Raw genomic sequence first — 14352 nt, 5'->3', positions numbered from 1 at the left:
GACTTACACACACATGAACACACACTTTATCAGCCATTTCAGGGTTGACGGTTTATTTGGACACTGTGGACGGTGGAAATGGAATGTAAAGAGAGCAGACACGTGAACACACACATTTATATTACCCATGGAGATTTCTCACTATCTTCATGTGCTCCATATCTTTGGTCTGTGTTTTTTTTTTGCGTCCCAGTGAGAAAAATTGATGTGTGTAGGAAAGGCTTCCTGGGTAACCTTGAACTATTTTAGATTTGAGCTGCTTGAATTAAACATTCTGGTAGTTTACACAATGTCTGGCTCAGATTTTCAGTAATATTGGGATGAAAGATGAGGTTGAGGGTTCAGTCTGTGCTGTATAGATAATTTAGTATAAAGCAGTTGGTCGCACTGATGTTTTGTTTATTTTTAAGCAGTTATGAGCCATGGTGGCGAAACCAGAAACTGTTACAAGTTACTCAACAGGTCGTTGCTAGCTTACCAAAGAATGAGTTGCCGTATTTTCTGGACTATAAGCCGCACTTAAAAGCCTTTAATTTTATCAAAAATCAACAGTTCGCCTTACATGTTGTTCTGGAGTAAAACAGGTTGTGCTGTCCTCAAAGCGATTTTGTGTGGTACATGGCTTTCACGGCGCTCTGTCAAAATGTTTTAGTTACATTATGGCTACAGTAGGCAGGAGCATCACAAAGTAATACGTACTGTGCTTTGACTGGTCTGACTTTATCTGAGTGTTTTGTTTAACTTAGTTCACCTTATAGGCCGGTGGGCTTTATATATGAAAAATGTTCGAAAACAGATCATTCATTAACGTTGCGCCTTATAATCCATTGCGAAAAATTGGCGCAGCGTCTGCCGTCAAGCGGTCGCTGTACCGGTCCGTCGTGGTGAAGAGAGAGCTGAGCCAAAAAGCGAAGCTCTCGATTTATGGGTCAATTTACGTTCCCACCCTCATCTACGGTTATGAGCTTTGGGTCATGACCGAAAGAACGAGATCGCGGATACAAGCGGCCGAAATGGGTTTCCTCCGTAGGGTGGCTGGGCTCTCCCTTAGAGATAGGGTGAGAAGCTTAGTCATCCAGGAGGGACTCAGAGTAGAGCTGCTGCTCCTTCACATCGAGAGGAGCCAGTTGAGGCTCGGGCATCTGGTCAGGATGCCTCCTGGACGCCTCCCTGGTGAGGCGTTCCGGGCACGTCCCACCGGGAGGAGGCCCCGGGGAAGACCCAGGACACGCTGGAGGGACTATGTCTCTCGGCTGGCCTGGGAACGCCTCGGGATTCCCCCGGAAGAGCTAGAAGAAGTGGCTGGGGAGAGGGAAGTCTGGGCCTCCCTTCTGAAGCTGCTACCCCCGTGACCCGACCTCGGATAAGCGGAAGAAGATGGATGGATGGATGGATTTATTGCTGAAGGGATCGTTATCTCAATATTATGGTACAGAAAATGCAAATGACAAAGAAGAACTGTTGATTTGCAATGCATATAAGTTTAATACCCAAGTACCAGACCTCCTTACAATAAGTTTTTTTTACTTCAATGCAACATAAAAATAGTTAGAAGGTAAAGAAGTGTGTATTTATGTCAAGCTTTATGTTATGGAGCCGTTGAATTATCACATATTGCATGTTGATCAGTGTGATGTTTATGACATTTCTAAGCTGACCTCACAGTAATGTTTGGATCAGATTTATTCCTGCTGACAGCGGCTTGTTTAGTCTGATGTGACCTAGAGAAAAGGAAACAGACCTTTAAATGGAAATATTGATTCTTTTCATTTGAATATTCATCTGGTTTCCTCTGTCCAAGTGTGTGTGAGTGTGTGTGTGCATCTCAAATGTCCTTTCCATCTGGCAGGTATCCAGGTATTACTACATTATATACTACATTATACCTACTACAAACGCTCTGATGTTATGTGTTTGGAGACAAATGAAGGTTGTTTTTCTGCTTTAACCATCCTGATGTGCCTAATAAGTGAAAACTGCAGTAAGATTTAGTTTATTAATAACAGTAAAGAAAAATGATGTAATTGTCTGCAATAGGAAATGACAGGTTGTTGAACTGCCGTATTATGTGGTGTTAAATATTAAAAAAAATAATTAATTTTATTCTTTTTTAGGATTTTGTTACTTAGTTACTTTTGTTAAAAGTGAGATATCTACATCTGATATCTTCAATTAGCATTCTGATTGGTCCAAATGATATTTCTAAGATCCTGAATTGGTATTTTGTCAAGTCAAAATGTCACAGATGTATGTAAAATTTAAAAATTTCAATTAAAGAAAATGTGAAAAGTATTTTGAAAAATGACCTTTTCTAAGCTGTTTTTAGTGCATTGTATGTTTCGGGAGATAATTAATTGAAAACTAATTCAATATTTCTAAAGAAGACATCAAGTTCACAAAGATTAAATGTAAATGCAGATACTTTACCATTCACTATTCAGTCTTTGTAATGACTAATTGGTTTCTGACTCAAACAGCTTCCTGACAACGATATCAGCCCTCTACGGTTGAAACGATTAATCGGATGAATCGCAATTAATCAACTAATTTAGCAATCAGTTAATCGACTCATAAAATGCCCCTTCCTAAAATAACTGCACTCTCAGAGCCGATATTAAGCCAAAAGTATGCAACATGTGCATTTTATATTTATAATAAATGCCTGTAAAGTTCATTAAAGCAGTGCTGTTATTGTATTTTAGGCAATAAAATGTTTTTTTTTATTTATGAAAGGAATTTAATTGTTTTTATGCATTTTATAATGTACTTCTAGTATTCTACAAAAAGTCTAAAGTGGTTAATGGTAAAAACTCCAGAATGTGCCAATTTTTAAAAATCTCATTAATCGATTAATCATCAGAATAACTGATTATATAGATTAATTGATTACTAAAATAATAGTTTGTTACAGCACAGCACCACTTACACACCTGGGAACCAGCAAATGTTTGCCTTTAATGTGCAGAAATAGAAGTAGTGAAGCAGTTGGACATTTCATTAGCTTTGCTACAACAACAAGCACCAAATGTCCAAATCTAAGAACAACCAAAGGTTAACTTGTCTTAGTCTTTTGTTTCCTCTGAAAGGACAACAAATGCAGCGTAAATGCAGAATGAATGCGAGCCGTGCTGCTGCTGCTGCTGCTGCTGCTGCTGCTGCTTCGCTCCACCTGGTGTATTTTTGTCTGTGGTTGTGTCCCAGTTGTGTACGACTTCTTGGTGTTGAGAAGCAGGTGAAGGGTGTCTAGTGACAGAATGCCTGGTGTGTAGCCTATTTTCCGGGTTTTGACCTTCCTGGAGAACACAGAAGGAAGATGAATTGGAGCGCTGAGGCTGTCCACTCTCAGGAAGGAAAAAAGGCCTACAGTAATCGATCGATGCTGTGCGGCTTATTTCCTCTTTAAACTCGCTGCTTTTACACAACTCTCAAGTTTAACTCCGTCACCTCTGATTCGGTTTTCCTTACAGGTAATAATGGAGGTCAGCTTCAGGTTTGTACATAAAAAGCGAGTTTTCTGTGGCGCGACATGGAAACACTTCAAACAGCCGCCAAACAAATCAAAGGAAGTAGATTACAGTCGGTGAGTCAAAAATATAAAACGCTGCCCTCTACAGCTAACAGGTCGCCAGGGTCAGCTGGAGTTAGAAAGGTCAGACTATCAGATCTGTATCCCATCTTCCTCCTTTACACGTCGTTCTTCTTCATTTCACTTCCAAACTCCTGGGCTCACTTTCTGCGTCTCCAGGAACTTTAGATTCTCGCTCTGCCTTGACTTTCAGGTCATAGCGGCCGAAGCTGAGGAGAGCGATGGCATTTTCTGCTGCAGCTTTAGAGGCGTTGATGTGAACGAGGTTGAAGGTTTTACTGCAAGAACGCAGAGCTGGAAAAGAAACACTTTCATTAAAAAGATAAACTAGAATAGAAGTGCTATGTTCTACAAGGAGAATTAGGTCCATGCTAAATTTTAGGAAGCCGTAATATTCCGACTTTATTCTCATATTATGACTTTATTCCTGTATTATTTTGCCTATTTTAATGACTTAATTGTCGTATTTAACTTTTTTGTTGTTCGACTTTATTCTCATACTAAAATATTCTTGTATTATTTTGACTTTTTTCTTATGACTTCATTTTTATATTCATCTTTTTTTTGTTTGACTTTATTGATGCAATATTCTGACTTTTTACTCATATTATTTTATTCTTGCGTTATTTAAACTTTTTTGTGTGACTTCACTCTCATATTTAGAGTGAATAAAGTCTCAAATGACTTTATTCTCATATTATGACTTTATTCTTGTATTATTTTGACTTTTTTAAATATAACTACATTCTCATATTCCACTTTTTTCTCATACAACTTCATTCTCATAATATTAGGATTTATTATTATATTATGACTTTATTCTTGTATTATTTTGACTTTTTTTATGTAACTACATTCTCATATTCTCATACTTTATTCTCATAATATTACGACTTTGACTAAATAAATAGGGGTATAAGTTTATTCATAATGATTTATGACTAAGCATATAATAACTAGTATGTTGAGTCATAAACCAGTTTCAGAAATCTGGACTATAAGCGTTGAAGCTGATTTTATGCTACAACAGCCTGCCATACAGCCTCGTACGTCTTCTTCCTGCTGGTATTTTGCTGCTTTATGGGCTCCATCACATGTTAAACTGGTTAGCTGCGTGACAGCGCAACAATGCGTCCACTCAGTGGGGACTTGTTTGTGTTTTAATGTGGCCACTGCTGTTCACGGTTCACAAGAACTGGCTCAAAGTTCAGCTCACACAGTCCAAATCTGAATTCATTCATGTTCACCGTTCACCATTTGGACCTCCAGAGCCAAATTCAAAACCTCGCTGTGAATCTGGGTCATGTTTATTTATTTGTTTTTCAAGTCTGTAAAAATTTGCTATGAGTTATTAGATGACATCAGGTTTTATTTAGACTAGTGCAATTAGTATAAAAAGCTTAATAAATACTGATATTGTGTTAAATGTGACGAAATTTATATGTTAAATATAACAGTAGTTATGTGATAGACTGGTTTCCTCCAGTTTATTTACAAATCAACTCATCTTTTGACTAACTTGTTGTTGTGTTTATTTATTATTCAAAGTTGCTTAAGTTCCAGTGAAAAGTCCAACAGATTTACTTTCACAAGTGGAGCATTACAGCTTTTATTAATTTGTTGATTAATTGACTTTATGTCCAACAATCTTTTCTTCCTTTTTTGTAATTTATTTTTAAAATGCTTACTTTGGCATCTATTGTATAAGAATAATTACATTAGATTAAATTGAAATATATTTTATTATAATTTTAGCATAGAAGCTCTTAATATGCTGTATTTAAAATGACTAAAAGGCTGAATGTCTAGCAAATACTTTATTTGAAATAAGTCAATATGTTCTTATCTTCTGTTAGAGAAGAGACTAAACTATAAATAAACGACATGAAAACCTCTGAAGAAGAAACGGAGTGCAACTTCCTTCTTCGCGAAATGTAAACAAAATGGAGTAGCATCAGATTTTACTGGTTTCCGGACGTCTGTTCTGTCTTTGGTAGAACACGACGAGCCATTTCTCCGGCTGGCGCTAGATACACACGTTTGTTTAGGTTGTTTTTACCCAGAATGCCCTGCACTGTAGTTCACTTCCTGCTTTTGGAGCGGTTTCCGGTTTGCTTGGTTTTCAGAAAAGCATCGGAACCGTTAACTTCAAACCAACGGAGACCGAAGTTTTAAAGTTGCAATATGTAACTAGAACTTAGCGATGTCAATCACAATCTTGTGTGGCGATGCTTATCCTCCCTCCCTCCTCCCTTTCTTGGTCTCTGTTGCGCTGCAGCTAGCATAGCCTGTTGTGAATGCTCAGGCTAGGTAGCATACCCACCAATGATAGCGGATAAACGGTTTGATGTAATGATGAGTTGTTTCTCCACCATTAGCACATTTAGCAGCGCATTCATGAGGTTGATTGTTAGCACTAAGACCCTCCTCCTGGTTCTGATTGGTTGTTTTTTGGTTGGTTAGCAGTGCATCTCTTCGTACAACAATAGTAACTCAAGGAGATTGGTCTTTTCATAACATGGTGACAGTTTTAACAAATATGTAAAAAAAACCACATTACTTATAAAAGAAAAAGAGCTAATTGTGGTCTGTCTAAGAACCTGAGTCTCCGTTTGCTTAAAGTGAACTCAGTTCAGTTTGACTGTTTGTGGATGAAAGCAAATCGGACATCGCTCCAAAACCATTAAGTGAATTACAGCACAAGGCATTCTGGGTAAATGCAACCAAAACAAACATGCGAGTCTTGTTCAAACACAAAAGAAAAATCCTACAACCGCTAATATCGGACGCTACTCCATTTTTGTTTCCATTTTGTGAAGTAGAAAGTTGCACTCTGTCTTCTTAAATAGTTATTATGTCGTTTCCTTCAGTGGTTCTTGGTGCAGCGCCCCCACATGCGAGGCGGAGAACTGCTTTTTCTACTAGTTTGGTTTGTTTTACACAGCGCAGCGTGAAAGAACCACAGCAGCTGAAAATGTCTGCTCCCAATCGAACCGAGTTTAAAACAGCACAACTTTCTCCTGCTGTTGCTGTTTTGGACTTTTAGCCGAAAAGCTGAGAATCGTCTGACCGCAGCGTGGGCCTCTGGACGCACGGATCGCTGCTCATGAAACTGCTCTGTGTCGGGTTAGATTTCCAAACGCACGCTGATCTCCCAGCCTCGTGGGGACGGTCCAGCAGTGACACTAACGGCAGACTACGTGGCATTTAGAGCAGAAAGGTGTGACATGCAGGCCTTCACACTCACTGTCTGCCTCTCTCACACACACATTTGCATACGCTCACTCCGCGGGGCTTGCCATTATTAACAGCTGACCTTTGGACATTTAGGCTGTGAAATGATCACACATCAGACCTGAGGACTGGATATCACAACTCACTTCATATCTATTCTGCTCCTCCTTCTCTCTCGTTTTCTAAAAAATTTAACAGTTCATTGTCTCTTGTTAAAAGGTTGGTTTATTAAATGTGAACGCAGATCTCTTTTTTTCTGGTGTTTTTGTATTTTGGCAACATTTTTTCATGGTTTAATTGGTTCTGACCATTTTAGTAAAACTGGGTTGTCTGTGCCTCTTCAGCTAAAATAAGCTTAATTGAATTATTGGGTTGTTTTTCTTGTCTTTTTTAACATTGATGCTCATGGAGGCTGTTTCCAATCAGCAGTTCTTGTGAAGCTCTGTATTCATTTTGATCAAGTTGGATTTTTCAGAGGAATTACAATTAAATCCATTTAAAATTTTAAAATTATTTTTTAAAAATTAAGGATGCTCTGATATGAAAATTTGGGCCAATATCTATATTCAATATTAATATGGTTGATAATTAATGAGCAAAAACCCCCAAAGTAATTAATTTCTTAAAAATGCATGTAATTAATTAGTTGAAATTAACACGTTAAAGTCCCAGCCCTGGGTTTTTGAAACTACTTTCCTCAGATGTGAAGGAACCGGCTCTCACTGTTTGTGGTCCATTTCTAAGCAGATTGTTGACGCTGAACTGGGTCACTAGAGTTGGGTTGAACTGCAACTACTAGATGAGAAAATCCCACCATAATGAGACGGTTGACTTTTTGCAGGAAGTTTTTGTCTAATCTTCTCCCTTTCAACTAAACTCAAAGTGTTTTTTTTCTTGGCATGTTTGAAAGAGTCCAACCCGGCCAGAGCCGCGGTTTACTTCTGCCGCTCTTTTTAAGCGACGTGAAAGCGTTTCTGGAAATGAAATAAAAGTGAATAGAATAACAATTTGCCAATGCGAATCCTCAGTCAGGCTGGAGGAGGTTTGGTCTCTTCTGTCCTCCTTCGCTCTCCATCTGTTTTCCACATAGTTGCGCTCCAACCAGATCTCAAACCAAATTTAAACCCAGAGATGACCAGCTGCTATCTGCGCGAGGCTGTCCAAGGTCATCCAGCTAAAACAACACGGCAAGTACAGACCGGTTCCCTCCGGATCAATTTTCACCTCAATCACCCTCCGTCCAGTCATGAAGTTATTTTAATTCTTCTTCCTCCGTTCTCACGTTCTGTCCGTCTCCGTCTCCCTCTGGTCAAGTGTCCGCTCTGCCTGCCAAGCTCCTGAGTCTGTTTAAAGGAGAGAAAAAAAGAGAAAGTTTCTAATTTGGTATCAATTTATGTCCAAAGTTGGAGTGTGTGTGTGTGTGTGTGTGTGTATTTCTCTTTTTATTCCCATGATGCCATATGGGCCACACACACGTCCACCCCCAGGATCGCGGCTCACAGAAATAGTTGCTCCAATGTTTTTCTGAACACATGCGTGTTCTTTTGTCCACGTCTGTTTTTAGGTCTGTAATGAGCAAAACTTCTGCGTTTTTCATTCTAGTTCACTTTTATTTTGTTGTGACTCAGTTCAATTAGCTAGTTTGTATTAGTTATTGTTAGTTAAATATTGCTTAGTTGTAGTTGAGTTTTTATTAGTTTTATTTTTTTCATACTTTCTTTCAAAAAGGTCCAAGTGCCGTGGTTATGTTTACATCGATTGGGTAATTAATACTCACCATTTTCAAAAAGTATATCCAATTATTATTATTATTATTATTATTGAACAAAAATCGACTCTGGTGTTTAGTCCAAACTTTTCCTGTCATCATTTACGGTTGTGGAGTTTGGAGTGCCGTAATTTGCCGCCGGTTGACGTAAAATGCTTTGGTGGGAGAGAAAAAACATTCACGAGTTCAAAAGGTCAATAAATAGATTCATGAACTCATGAGCTGATATATCTGTAACTTTATTTAGCTTTATAAACATGTGATATAGTTCCAGTCGTAGTTTTCCCCCCGTTAATTACCGTTTTTATTTTTTTTCAGTTAATGAAAATGTTTTCTCAATCTCAGGTTTTCTTATTTTGTTATTTTTAGTGAACTGTAATAAACTTGTCATGCAGTAGATTATTTAATTTTCACGGGACATTTCACATTAATAAAACAAGAAAACTTTAAATGGGTTACATCTTTAACCCATTTAAAGTTTATAGCTGATATATTTGTGGTAAGAAACTGAGATGGATGAACATTTTAATAATTATTTAATAATCCAGGCATTTCTAAAATAATTAGAATATCCTCAGCTTCCTAAAATACCTCTTTCTTTCCAAAAGATCACTTTGGAAAAAAAATATTATTTGTTGGTGATTTCAGAAAGTGAAATTCACACATAGAGTTAAATATTTCAAGGCTTTATTTCTTGTAATGTTGATAATTATGGCTTCTCCAAATTATTGAATGTATTTTTACTTGACAATCCCGATAATGCTTCAGTTCTCCTGATTGCTGGTGCAGCTATTCCTACCACACTTCTTCCTTCCACTCAATTTTCTATTAATATGCTTGCATACAGACCTCTATCACAAGGTATTACAATTAAAACCTCCTTTTTTAGCTCATTTGTGGAGTTTTTATTTCTAATTATAAGCACTGAAGTTGAGCAAAGAAAAAAAACTCAGTATGAAATCCTTTCTGTGGTCTTAGAGTTGAGTTGTGGCTCTCAGCTGTGTTTACTTTGCCTCTCTGGAAGGATTCCCTGTTGCAGCCTGGTTGAGTTGTTAGTGGATGTTTAGGGCAGGTGTTCTTACGTTTCCTCCATTTTGACATACAGTTTTCTTGACTAACACACCGAGAGCCAGATTTTCTCGTCTCTTCCTGCTCTGTATTTTCGCTGTCCATTTGTCCTCGATGGAGATAAACTGTTGTTTACACTTCAGGTCAAGCTAGAAGTCAACCGTGACAGTTTGTATCAGTCTGAAACCACAGAAGAAGAAAGACAAAAAAATAAATAAATCTTTTAAAAATTAGGATTTGACTAGTTTAGGAGGCTCATTCTGACTAATTTGTTTAGTTGTGCATAATTAATCCAAGTATATTTTGATAAACGGTAATTGTGAGCCTCTTTCAAAAAACGTGAGAAGTTTTTAAGTGTGTGTGTGTGTGTGTGTGCGCGGGTGCGTGTGGCAGGTGTTTTGCGTCACCACCCTCCATCCGTCAAGTCAAATGGGCGAATGACAGGAAGAACAAAAACAAATCCCTCGCTCCAGCAAGAATAAACGTCCGATGTCGTCCACTGACAAGTGTTTATTGTGTGTGTGAAAGGGAGAGATGAAGGGACACACGTGTGCGAGTTTCACTCTGAATGAATACGATTGTGAATATGTGTGGGAGAAATTGAAAGAGAGGGGGACGAAGCAAACGAGCGCTGAGAGACGAAGAGAAAGAAACAGTGGTGTTTATTCATTTTAACCAGTTCAACAGGCAGAAAACACACACGCACACACGCACACACACCCACACCCACACACACACACACACAGAGTTCATGCTGTACGAATACAAACAGCAGGTACAAAATTAGTGATCTACTCAGTAGTTGGTTTTCATTGTTTCTGTGTTTTATCAGCAGTCAGTAAATAAGCATGAGAATAAATATAAAGGAGGATTTAATGGCTACAAATTGTGAAAACCTCCATAATCTGACTTTAGGAGAACTGAGTGCAAATATTTCTGGTTTTAAAATAAAACATTTTCTGGGCGTGCCGTGGTGGCGCGACCATGTTTGGAGGCCTTAAGTCCTCGACGCAGCGGTCACGGGTTCGACTCCCGGACCCGACAATATTTGCCGCATGTCTTCCCACTTCCCTGTTTCCTGTCAGCCTGCATTCATATAAGGGACACTAGACCCCCTGGAGGGGTAAAAACAATATATATATATTTTTATTATACCCTTTTGGTCATTCTTGGGGGCTGCAGCATGTACAATGTAGTTTTAAATATTTTTTAAAACTGCCATAAAAGTATTACATGAGACAAGTAATCTGAAAAGATCAGTTTCATCCACTTCCTCCTGACAACCAATCAGAGCCAGGAGGAGGGTCTTAGCCAACCCTCAGTTACAACTGACAAAATGATTCATTCAAATCAATAAATGTTCTTTAAGGTTTCATTAACCATCTTTATAGTAATGTATTATGTTCTAGGTCAATGTTGAATATTTTTAGAATTTCCTTCAGATTTTTTGTTTATTTTACACACAAGGATTTGATGAAGGACAGAGTTAATATTTAGATTTTGTCCAACAGATGCTGGTGTCCAAAATCCTTTCTTCTATGATCCACTGAAAATCATTGAAGAGATTAACTACAATTACACACAAACACCCCCACACTCCAACACACACACGCGCACACTCCAACACACACACGCACACACACAGACTCTGGCTGGCAGGTTGGACCCCAGGGTTCAGTTTGGGAAGAAACTCCCTTCCTAATTTTCCTCATAAAGACTCTAATGAAGACTAATGACGGAGGGTGTGTGTGCGTGTGTGTGGGTTGGGGTGTGTGCGCATGTGTGTGTGTGTACTTGATTACCTAGCCTATTTAGGACCTTCTCTGGAATATTCTCTAACCTTCTCAGTACCGATGGTCTTTATGGGGACCAAAGCCTGGTCCTAACATGGCGGACCCCCTTTTGTCCGGTTGGCAGTGAGGTTTTAGAGAATTAAGTGTTGGTTAAAGTTATACTGGTAATGGTTTGGGTTAAGCATAAATGTGGTTACTAAAATAAATGGAGGTGATTCAAAGTCCTAATATGGACACGTTGCATGTTATTGTTTACATCCACAAATTTTGTGCAACAAAACTATTCTTTGACTTGCCATCGATGGTCGTTCTGCCAGAGTAGAACGTTTCCGTTAACACTTTGCGCTACAGCAAAGTGAAAAGTAACGCAGAAAAAACGTTGAAGAATAACTCAAAATCACTCATATTATTATTTTTTGCTCTCTTTGTGGGCTACGCTACACACAGACTTGTTGCCATAGCAACTGATAACAACGACGCTAATACATCAGGATTCAACACCAAAAAACACGTAAACATTTCCCACATAAAGAACAGAACATTCAGTCCGTTACAGTACTGTTTTCAAGCTTGATGTTTATTTTATGATTATTAATAAGTGATCGCTGTGGCAGATTAGCTACTGCTGCTATTAGCTAAACTAACACAGCGGTGGTTGATTAGCTAATTTAAACACCTGCTCTACTTATGATCTGTCAGAGGTTGTGTTTAGTTTGCCTTTTTTATTATTATTTTTTAAACTGAACCAAAACTCCTCAAATTCCACAGCACATCTAAATGTTAGGTTTGTCAAAGTCAAGCTAGCATAGCTGACCTACTTCCCTCTTCCTCGCAATTTTTTTAATTAAAACTTTTCCTTGACCTTGTTATCTAGTCGTCAGTGTTGATAGTAACGAAGCCCACTTTTGTCACTCATAATTAAATAGAAATATCAATTTTATGAAAGTTTTTTCAGATTTTAACTTTCAGGACAGAGTGAAGTGAAATTAGTGTTTACAAATGCCTCAATTTGAGTGTTAATTTTTAGAAGTTGATGTGAAACGTTTTATTTCTCATCTGTTTTCGCACTTTAAAACATGTTTTGTCAGACTTCACACTTGAGACTGATATTTAAATTGCACTGCATTTTAAGGAATAAAATGTATAAAAACAGAGCAATTGTTTTAGTAGCATTTTCTGTCACATATTTCTTTTACTAACGTAAATAGCTACTACAGAACGTGACTTTTTTATTCGATTAGTAAACAGAATAATTGATTACAATTACTAAAATAATCCAATTTCACACTTTATTTTGTCAGATTATTCAATTCAGTATTTTTCTTAGTTTTGATAGATATAAAGTTTGAAATGCTAATATCGCTAACTATTTAACCATTTGTTTAGTAAGCTAATGGCTAAAGAAATATTCACTTCCTGTTATGTTTTTCTAAACCAACACTTTCTTTTCCAAAATATCACTTCAAAATGCTGTTCCTCTTCCTGCCGCCTCTTTTCCTCCATCTTGTTTTGACCCTGGGATCCTTCAATCTCTTTTCCCACACTGTCACCTTTTCATCCTTCCTCGTTGCCTCCTTCTCTTTCTATCCATCCTTCTTCATCTGCGGCTGCTTCCCCTCCGCCGTCCATCGCTCAGTGTTTCTGCCTCCATTAGTGGGAAATGGAAAAAGTGACATCAGCTATTTGGTAAACGGAGAGAGATGGAGAGACAGAAAGAGACAGAAGATGAAAACTCAGGATGGAAAAATGAAAAGCAAAGGTCAAAAGAGTGACAGTGGGGATGATTGTAAAAGAGGGGAAAGGAAAACAGAGGGGGAGAGACGTGAGAGTGAATAAAAGACAAATATGGAGAGAGAAAGAGGTAGAGATCCATTAAAGAGAAAGTAAGGGAAAGAGGGAAAGGCCTCACCTCATTAAGCTCCTAATGCAGAGTAAACATACAGTCTAAATGGAACATACACCACGTGTGTGTGTGTGTGTGTGTGTGTGTGTGTTTACTGTCAGTTCGGTGTGTGTGTGTGTGTGTGTGAGCGTAGCCGTCATGAGCAGGTGGAGATCAGGAGTGTGTGAGCATAAACGCCTTAACCTCCCTGACAGACGGACAGACAGATAGTGTTACATTCTGGATGGTGATGTGTTCGCTTACAGACTCGGTCAAACGACAATGAAGCAACACGCTCGGTGCGTTCAGGGCCATCCGGAGACGGAAGCGCTTTCCAGTGAAGACTGATTATTGTTTGCTGATATTAAAAACGCCGTGTGGCCTTTAAATTAGATCACGATTATCGAGGGATTATTTGTTTGTAAACACGGCGGACGGCCTTTAAACTGTCACTGGTTACCATGGTTACACACATGCAGTTTCAACATTAGCTAACATAGTAAATTGATTAATCAAGTGATAAATTAAGGCGATTGATTTATTGTTTTTCTCCCTTTTTACCAAAAACTGAATGATAAAAGTCTTCAGTCTGGTGTTTTGGTCTCAACCGTCACTTTTTTTTTTTAAAGAACTTTGTTTACAGAGACTTTATAATTTATTTTAATTCGTTGTTTCTGTTGTTTTCTTTCTCTATTTTGGATTTTCCAAACGTCTTCTAGTTCCAGTGTTTATTTTTTTAATTTAAAGTTTATCAATCTTTGAGACTGCGTTTTTTGAATTTTAATGGCATTATTACTATTATATCACCTGAAAATGTTTTCAAAACAAAAATTTATCACAATAAGTTCTGAGACAATTTATCGTCCTGCAAAATGTGTTATTGTGACAGGCCTAAAGTTAACACTGTAAAACTAACAAATTGTTTGCAAAGTATTTAATGTTCATGGAAAACGGAAGAGAAATGTTTCACAACAAAACCTTGAATTCAAATGAAAATGGCTGCCATTTTGTCTTTTAACTG

At 38.0% G+C, this 14352-nt stretch overlaps 1 long non-coding RNA gene across 2 annotated transcripts; it reads right to left on the bottom strand.

The window, feature by feature from the left end:
• Nucleotides 1-9272: 9272 nt before the first annotated feature.
• LOC116733225 (uncharacterized) lies at nucleotides 9273-13842 on the bottom strand. Of its 2 annotated transcripts, XR_004341979.1 has the most exons (3): nucleotides 13359-13826; nucleotides 13000-13128; nucleotides 9273-9836 (listed from the first exon to the last, which is right to left on the bottom strand). It is a non-coding gene; the product is annotated as an uncharacterized LOC116733225 (long non-coding RNA). The 2 variants fall into 2 exon arrangements; XR_004341980.1 differs by lacking the exon at nucleotides 9273-9836 and having other exon boundaries at nucleotides 12725-13128; nucleotides 13359-13842.
• Between the last annotated feature and the right edge of the window lie 510 nt (nucleotides 13843-14352).

Source organism: Xiphophorus hellerii, chromosome 14 (genome assembly GCF_003331165.1).
Source record: "Xiphophorus hellerii strain 12219 chromosome 14, Xiphophorus_hellerii-4.1, whole genome shotgun sequence".
NCBI lineage: Eukaryota > Metazoa > Chordata > Actinopteri > Cyprinodontiformes > Poeciliidae > Xiphophorus > Xiphophorus hellerii.
This window is presented reverse-complemented; position numbering and strand designations above follow the sequence as displayed.